Here is a 9,983-nt window from a genome sequence, read left to right on the forward strand (position 1 = left end):
CCAAAAAAAAAAAATAATAATATTAAAAAAAATCAGAAAATGTGAAAGATCAGAAAATGTGTGAATAGTGCATCCCACGGTACATATATAAGTACATATGTACAAGTTTTGTTGTTATATTTTTTTCGTCGTCTTCAAAAATTATTAGAGCGACTGCATTAGTTTTTTTGTTTTTTTTAATGGCCCCTGCCCAGATCAGTGTTTAAACCTAAAGAAAAGAAAAAAATTTAAACCAGAATACTTATAATGGCAAAACCCAAACTCTCCAAAAGACATGTGTAAAGTGAATCAAAGTCAGCATTAACTACTTCTATATAAACCCAAAGAAATACATTCAAGTAATGTATTTAAGTGAGTCAAAGCTGAATATCAAATAAAAATAAAATGAAGTGATCTAAGCATTTAACTGAAATGCATATACATATATGACTATCCATATATAGTATATGTATATAAATATATATATAGCATGCACTTACATCTAGCACATATTCCCAACAACAACGACACCATTGCTGGAGGGCCCTTCATCGCTGGAGTCTGTATGTAAGTTTATATTCCGTTTTGCTATCGCTTCTTATCTTGTTTGTAAGTCAAGGTTAAATTGACATATTTACGTGAGCGTATATATTGAGCTTTTGCTATGGCTCGACTTGAGTGTCAATTTAATTTCGGCTACTACTAATAATTTCTCTTATACTAACATGTCTTTGAGAGCGCCAAATATCAGTAAACTTCAACAAGCCAAGGTCAATGCACCTTGAATGCGCTGATCGCGGTACTGCCCTACCTCACTATCACTCATGTGAGCTTTTAGTTTAGTTTTGTTTTTTTTTCATTTAATTGCCTTTAAATAAACTGCTGCTGATTCGGGTAGCTAAATTTTGAATCGACGTTACTTTAACGCATAAAGAATAACATGAATATAAATAACATTAAGCGTATAAGCACACACACTTTCTGATTTCACAATAAAGTTTTTCCAATTTTTATACTCTGTACATGAAATGTACAAGAGTATATTAGGTTTGCGGGAGCTGAAAAATGTAACAGGCAGAAGGAGGCGTGGCAGACCCCACAAAGTATATATATTCTTGATCAGCATGACGAGACGAGTCGATCTAGCCCTGTCTGTCTGTCTGTCCGTCTGTCCGTCCGTATGAACACCTGGATCTCAGAGACTATAAGAGATAGAGACACCAAATTTTGCACGAAGATGCGTTATGTGTGTATTCTATACGAGTTTGTTTTATTTTTTTGATTTCCCCCCACTTCCCCACTTCCCCCCTATGGGGGTTTTCCCGATTTTCCATTCGTATAATCGCCTATATCTCGGAGACTATAAGACCTAGGAACACCAAATTTTAGTCCCAGATGCCTTATGTGAATACGCAGAAAATGTATATTTTGGAATTCCCCTCCCTCCCCCCTCTACCCCGCAAATCGTAACTCCCGTAATTCTTGGAATTTCGAACTAAAATTTTGCAAATACCCCCAGTTAGTTATTATGTGTCCGTATGCCAAATTTCATTATGATAGACCGATTTAACAAGAAGTTATAGCCATAAATATATTTGCTGATGCAGCGCTGCTCAAGCGCTGCCCGCGGCTGTTGTTGATGTTGCTGTTTGGTTGACTGCGAAAATGCTTACACAGACACGAATTGATGCGCATAGGCATACATACACTCACACAGACGCAATTGCTATGTAAATGTGCAATTATACACCCTTTACGTGAGTTCGAATACCGAGAGAGGTAAAATCGATCAAATTTTTTTTTTTATTTTCTTAATTTTTTTATTTTCTATAATTATTGTAAACATATGTACAGAGTATTTCAAAGTCGGGACACCCGACTTTAGCTTTTTTACTTGTTTTAGACTATAAAATATTAAGCCTATGTTCTTTGAATTAAATATAAATAACTACTTGGTTTAAATTTTTATTTTTTTTACTCATACTAAATAAGTTTTCTTCAATGAATTATACATATTATGTTTTGCATTATGATATGAATTTATCCTGCTAATAGATTTATAATTTGTTTGCTCGCCAATGTATATCTTTATAATTAATCATGCGTATTATTAAATTTTGTTTAAAATGAATTAGTAAAGTTTTATTTTCTGGTGACATGGTGACGTAAAACTAGCTAGAACATTTACTATAGGGGAACTCCATAAACAATACTCGCATTGGAGCTCCATGGTTGGGTGGGTATAGAACGCGAGCATCGACTTCCATCTCAAGATCTCGCAAAATAGCTAGACATATTTTCTAATGCAAGAAGCTATCACCTGTACCGTCAGTTTCCCTCTCCCATTTAATTGGCCTTTGATTTGTTTTAGTTGTTTTGTTGGAAGTAGGCCTTCCAAAATTTAGTTTCAGCAGGGACTCTATAATAATTTAATTTATGTACTTAGAGTCTTCAGGACACAGCAAACCCACCCCACCCCGAAAGAGCTAGGGTATCAAAGGGTCCCGACCTCCGCTGTGACACCGTCGGCTCACGCTATCTGGTTTTTGTTGTTTTTACATCTAGCCAGGATACTTCAATGACTAGTTTATTACAACAGAATGTAATAACCCAAATTTTTAACCCTCAACTTAGCCATCACCATAATAAGTATGTAAATTTATAAAATATCGGCTTCTGTGGACAGCAGCATTCTTAAAGAGGGGAGGAGTAACATAATCAGCAGCTTAACAGAAGCATAACAATAACATATGTAATAACATTATGTTATCGAAGCTATGTATACCAACTCTTGAAATTACGTCAGCAAAGATCACGCCATCAAGCTTTTTGGAACTGCAGCATTACAATATGAGCCAAAGTCATTAAAGGACATGGAGCTGTTTTGGAGAGCGAGGCTTTATCATATTTTAAGTCATTAGGCTTAAGTCAGTTTTAAGGTGACCTCTAAGAAGAAATGTACATATACAGGAAAATATATTAATGAAAAAAAATCAACACTTTTAATTATAGCATAACTAAATATAAGATAACGCTGCACCTTACAAACGCAGCATAGCATTAAGGGATGAAAAATAATTAAATAAAAGTATGCAGCTAGCTGCGGGTCACAATATTCTACATCGTAAAAGTGTACGCACGCGTTTTAGTGTAAACATTTTTTGGTCCTTCGAGTCTTAACAAAAAAAATGTGCAAAGTTACGAAAGCGAGCGTTTCTGTGGCTTTTAAACAACAGAAGGCAAAGTGATTTATGAACAAAAAAAAAAAAGAAAGCTTACATTTTTCGAGGAACAGTACGATCAACCAAAAACAAAACAAAAACACCTCCAACGGGTTAAGCTAAAAAAAAAATTTTTTTTAAATGCTATCTGAACAATTTCTCGCGCTGTTGAAGAAGCAGAATGCAGTGCGCGACCAAATTCTGGACGCCATAGCGAGGGGAGGAAATTCACCCATCGTGAAAAAGTTGGCCGGTGATTTCGCTGCCAGGAACACGACGCTATTGAAAATCGGTCTCGTCGATCATCAATATTTTATGCAACAATGGCAGCCGTCTGGACATATTTGGATTCGGAGGTGAAGGTCGAAGTTGCCGACCAAGCCAAGAAAGACGATCACCCGATGCCGCTGGAAAAAACTGACATAAGGGAAGTGCTGCACATCAGACCAACTACATCTAAAGGACTAGATGATAATCAGGCATATGCATCACAACGAAGCCCAAGTCCAGTCGACAGCATGGTAGACCTAGTGGATAAGAGAGCAGAAAAGGTAAGGCAATACATAAAAAGGGATTATGCCTGCCTAGACCACAGCGATTTGGAAGAGATCCTTGACCACAAAGTACAAATGAAGTTCCTGTGGTCAAAAGTTCAGTCAACGCTCAATAAACTCAAAAACTGGAGGTAAAATATGAAAAACTAGCAGGTATTGCCCGTCTTAACCCGGCTCAATATAATGTTTCCAATTGTATTTACTTTGTGTGTGCATAACCTACCCATATGTTTTCACCTTATAAACTTATAACTGGTAACTACCAGTAGGAAGGCATTTAAGGTATTTAAATGAACATCTTCTGTTCTTGACAAAAAATTGTTCAGTAGTCCGTTACATTTTTGTTCTTGCCAAACTATTTCGTTAAACGAACATGACCACTATAACTAATATTTTTTAAAGCTCGTTTTCCCCCCTTTGGAGCTAGAATTTTCCAAAAGCCTTTCTTAGTGTGCTCCTACACTATGATGGATACTATGAAAGGATACTTGAGTCCAAATTTCATCTTTTACCGTTTGGGCTGTGCGTTGATCATCAATTAGTCAAGACAAACTGTTTTATATATAGAGATAACGCAACGTTTTAAGATAGACTATGTGCAAAAAAGGGGAATAGTTATAAGGGTATATCCTAATCAGTGTTGCTAATTCCGCTTTTTTCCCGTCAAATCTGGTTGTTTTTGCAATGAGATTGCGGGAAAATATTCGAAATTGCGGGAAGCGGGAATTCTGGCTTTTTAAAAATACATTTAGCTTTTTTCCGCTTTTTGTAATTTTGCCAACATTTATGTAAAAAAAATGGAATCGAGGCAGCTTTATCGTTATTTTTTATCAATATTTGCCTATGTGTGGTTAATGATGGTAGTTTATTGAGTTATTTTTATGCAAAAAGTGAGTTACAATTACTAATTATGTATATAATGCTGCTCGTTTATGACAGTAGTGGCGCTCGCTTGTGAAAGTAGACCCTAGAGACTGCTGTGGTTATACTACACATGACATCACTAGTTTAAACCATCTTTATCTTAAAAATGCGCTTAATTTGTAAAGGTGGGAATGCCGAAAGAATGCAATGAAAAATGTCGTGATGTTTGGCTCAATTACAAAGAAACACAGACTTTCTATGGGACAAACAAAATTAGTTTTGTAAAGCTACCGAAGAAATAAGCAGCTTTGTGCCTTTTTCTTGCTCAGCATACAGCAATAGCGCAGATTGACCGCTTTTGAAGAACACATGACGAAATGCGTAAATATCATTTAAAATGTTCAACAAAAATGTATTTTAAAGCATTTCTTGTAAAAATAAATTTCGCTTTTTATTACGCTTTTTTGCAAAATTTTTTAGCTTTATTTCACTCTCCTTCCCGACAAAAACAGCTTTTTTCCTTCTAAAAAGTTGGCAACACTGATCCTAATTTTAAATTCACATTTGAGTCTTTTCGTGCCATATTGAGTCAATACGGTCACGCACAAGCTCGGAATATTAAACACGGCACTCGTGTCAATGCCGTGCAGCGATGAGCCACGATCAAAAAGCACTGACAATTCTCATCTCAATTTGCTAGAGTAAAACTTTCGATAGTTGAAGCCACCGATAGCATCAAAATATCGAAGTTTGAATGCAATAAGCAGAATATTTAAATAATAAAATCTAATTATTTATTGAGATCAATAAGAACAAATCATATACATACATACATCTGCCCGCAATGCGAAGCAGAATATGCGTAGCTCCGTTATTCGGTTTCTGCTTTACTATCGCTTATGCAGTCGTTGCCTAGCGACGGTAACTCTAAACTTTTGGCGTTTTGCCTTTGCAATTAACATTAAATGGTAAAAACGAAAGAAGAAGAGCGAGCCAATGACTTGCAGTTGTTGTTGTTTTTAGAGCATTATTTTTTTTACAATCAAACAACTGTGTTCGATTGCCCAATGTATACATTAATACGAATGTACATACATGCTATATTCATACAAAGGCATACATACATAAACACATAGACACGAACTGTTGCTTGTTGTGTGTGTGAGTGTGTGTATGTGATGTCCCCAACTATTTGATATTTGTTGTTGCTGCATAAAGTTATTAATGAAAACCCTAATGCCAAATGCACTAAACAAAGAAAAAATTACTTTTAAAAATGTTATATAATTTTCAATTAATTAACATTTCTTGCTCTGTCAGTGCAAGACGAATGTACATACATACTATACATATGTAGATACATATGTACATACATAGATGTGCACATATGTATGGACATTCACACATTAGTGTCTCACATTTTGCTTTGGCTATTTCAATCTTTTGTACGCAACTACACGAACAGCTGCTTGCATGTGTGTGTGTGTGTATGTATACTTAGTTGTCCCCAACTGTTTGATATTTTGTATTGTTTGTTCTGCCTGCATTTGTAAAATGCATATTTTAAAAATCGTTAAATGCAAAGTTGTAATTTTAGTTACGTAGATTATATTACCCAAATTTGAAATCGATCGGACAAAATTTATAACACAAACTTTTCATTTGAAAAAATGAATAAATATTAAAACCCCAATAATTCAAGCTCCACCACAAAATCCGAGTATACAGTTTTGTTTGTATTCTTTTATAGATTATAAAAATCAAATTTAAAGTTGATTGGTGGAAAACTGAAGATTTTTCAAACAAACTTTGGAGCTCGTTTTCCCCCCTTTGGAGCTCGAATTTTCCTAACTTCCTTCTTAGTGCGCACCTACACTATGATAGGATACTTGAAATTTCAGCTTTCTAGAGCTTACCGCTTGGGCTGTGGGCTGTTGACGCCGTTTCTTCTTGTGCCCCAAAAAAGCCTCAATAATTCAGTCTCCAAGAAAAAATTCAAAAAACCAAGTAGGAAACTTTCTTTGTATTCTTTTATTGATTTTAGTTTTAAGTCGATCGGTTGAAAGATGAGGATTTTTCAAACAAACTTTGGAGCTAGTTTTCCTCCCATTGGAGCACGAATTTTCCAAAATCCCTTCTTAGTGCGCATCTACACTATGATAGGATACTCCAAATTTCAGCTTTCTAGCTCTTACCGTTTGGGCTGTGGGCTGTTGACGTGGTTTCCTTTTGTGCCCCAACATTTTTTTACAGGAAAACTCCCATATTTAAGGCCCCAAAAACCAAGTATACAGTTTTTCTTGGAATTGTTCTGAGAGTATACAAACTAAGTTTAAAGTTAATCAGATGAAAACTGTAGATTTTTCATACAAACGTTGGAGCCTGTTTTCCCCCCTTTGGAGCTCGAGTTTTCCAAAATCCCTTCTTAGTGCTCATCTACACCATGATAGGATACTTGAGCCCAAATTTCAGCTTCCTAGCTTTTACCGTGTGGGCTGTGGGCTGTTGACGCGGTTTGCTTTTGTGCCCCAACATTTTTTTACAAGAAAACTCCCATAATTTAGGCCCCAAAAAATATCAAAAAACCAAGTATACAGTTTTTCTTGGAATTGTTCTGAGAGTATACAAACTAAGTTTGAAGTTAATCAGATGAAAACTGTAGATTTTATATACAAACGTTGGAGCCTGTTTTCCCCCCTTTGGAGCTCGAGTTTTCCAAAATCCTTCTTAGTGGGCGCCTAGACTATGAAAGGATACTTGAGTCCAAATTTCAGCTTCCTAGCCTTTACCGTTTGGGCTGTGCGATGATCACCAATCAGTCAGTCAGTCAGGACAAACTGTTATATATATATATATAGATTTGCCTTTGATGTCGACGAGATCGATGATCTAGAATACAAAGTCCACTTTTAATCTGAAAAGATTGACAGAAAAATAAGGGAATTGCAAAACAAAATAGACGAAACGCCTGAGCTACCTAAAGCGGAACTTCCTCATTTTAATGGAGATCCCAAAGAGTGGCCAACGTTTTTTGAAAATATCTCCGAAAATATCTTTTTGAAAATTCACGAGTAACATGTAAAAAGGGCCAGAGAAATTCAGTCCTTGCAAGATGTGCTGGGGTTTATTGAGCAGCTACATACCTAAATAGACTCTATTGAAAATGATACCATCTACAAATAAGCGTAGAAAACGACCAATAGAAGATGTTGTTTTTGCCAGATTGATGGACATGAAATAGCCAGATGCCAAAAATTTAAGGCCGAGCCAATCGGAAAGCGCAGAGAGTTTATGAATAAAAACTCCCTGTGCTACAAATGATTAGGTGCTCATAGCGTGAAAGATTGCAAAAAAGAATTGGACATGCAATCGATGCTCTAAGGCTCATAACAACTTGCTTCATGATGATGGAGCCAGAAATCAGGTCGTAACAAGTACTTGCTTAAACCACAAAGAGCAAGATACGTTACTGGCCACGGCTCTGATTCTGGTAAAAAACAAAACTGGAAATTATGAGCAGTTGAGAGCGCTAATTGATGGAGACTCACAAAAAACACTTATATCAGAGGAAGCGGCACAACTTTTGAAACCTCGGAGGACTAAAAGCAATGTGGAAGTCCGGGCGAGTTCAGGTGTCGATTTGATCAAAAATAGTGTCTGTTTGGAAATAAAACCAAGGTTTACAAGCAGTTTTGAAACCACAACGCAAGCCTTGGTACACCCCAAACTGCAAAGAGCTCTACCGAGTAAAAAAATAGACTTGGATGTCAACAAGTATTGGAAGGGTTGCGAACTAGCAGACCCATACTTCAATGAACCCAGCAGGATCGATGTTATTATTGGAGTTGACCATGATGGAGAAAATTATAAAAGTCAACGAGACCTTGGGACAAAAAACCAAGCTGGGATGGATTATCTCCGGCAGCATATCCAGAGCATCTACAAATAAAGTCATCGGCGCAGCTACAACAATATGCTTAGACGATCTTGAATGCTTTTGGGAGTTGGAAAGCGATGCCAAAGAAACAGAAGAAGACTGTAGACGAATTTAAAAATGCCAAAACAGTTGTTGTCAAATTACAACAGATTTTGGTAGAGAAATTATTTTACCCCAAATGAAAAGACCGCTAGAAGCAAAGAGTAAACTACAGGCGCTCAACCCCTTTTTGGATGGAGATGCCGTGTTACGAGTGGGAGGCCGGCTTCAAAACGCTTTACTGCCATATGATGTAAAACATCCAATATTTATTGGAAAGTCACATTTGGCTTGGATTCTTATAAATAAAGCTCATAAGGAAACCTTGCATGGCGGACTAAAGCTAATGAGAAACTACATTCAAGGAAAGTACTGGACCTTTGGACTACGAAACTCCTTGAAAAAGTATCTTCAAAAATGTATTACCTGCATAAGGTATAAAAACGAAATGGCCAGCCAACTAATGGGGAATTTGCCAGTGTATCGAGTAACAGGTGATCATCCGTTCCAAAATACTGGCATCGAGTACGCTGGACCCTTTCAAATCCGATGTTCAAAAGGTAGAGGCCAAAAGGTGTTCAAAGGATACATATACCTCTTTGTTTGTATGGCAACAAAGACTATACATCTGGAAGCCGTTAGCGACCTGTCAGGTGAACGTTTTTTGTAAGCATTACGACGATTTTTGGCTAGACGCGGGAAAAGTGAGCACCTATACTCGGACAATGGCACCAACTTCGTGGGAGTAGCCAGAATATTGGACAAGAAGCTTGTTGCCGCAGTAAAAAGCAACAACAACCTGGCGCCGGTTCTCGAAAAAGAAGGCATCCATTGGCACTTTATCCCGCCGGCAAGCCCCCATATGGGAGGATTATGGGAAGCTGGAGTTAAGTCGGTGAAACACCATCTCAGGCGAGTCATCGGCGAAAGCAGTTTCACGTTCGAAGAGTTTACAACATTGCTTTGTCAAATTGAGGCAGTGTTAAACTCACGCCCCCTGCTTAATCTGAACAATGATGACCATGGGGAAGAAATTTTGACGCCAGGACACTTGCTTGTGGGAAGACCACTAATTGGAGCTCCAGAACATTTTGCTGAAAATCGAAGAATTGGATCTTTGGATAGATGGAGACATTTACAACGCATCAGAGGGGAATTCTGGAGAAAATGGAAAGAGGACTATCTGGTGTCACTTCAACAACGAACAAAATGGCGTCATGAAAAGCCGAACCCTATAGAGGGACAGCTTGTTCTTATTAAACAAGAGAACACGCCCCCAGCCAGATGGCCTATGTGACGAATAACTAATACTACTAAAGGACAAGATAGTAAAGTCCGAGTAGTCACAGTTAAAACCAATAATGGAGAAGTCCAAAGGTCGTTAAATAA

Source organism: Scaptodrosophila lebanonensis, unplaced genomic scaffold (genome assembly GCF_003285725.1).
Source record: "Scaptodrosophila lebanonensis strain 11010-0011.00,11010-0021.00 unplaced genomic scaffold, SlebRS2 tig00000061-arrow-pilon, whole genome shotgun sequence".
NCBI lineage: Eukaryota > Metazoa > Arthropoda > Insecta > Diptera > Drosophilidae > Scaptodrosophila > Scaptodrosophila lebanonensis.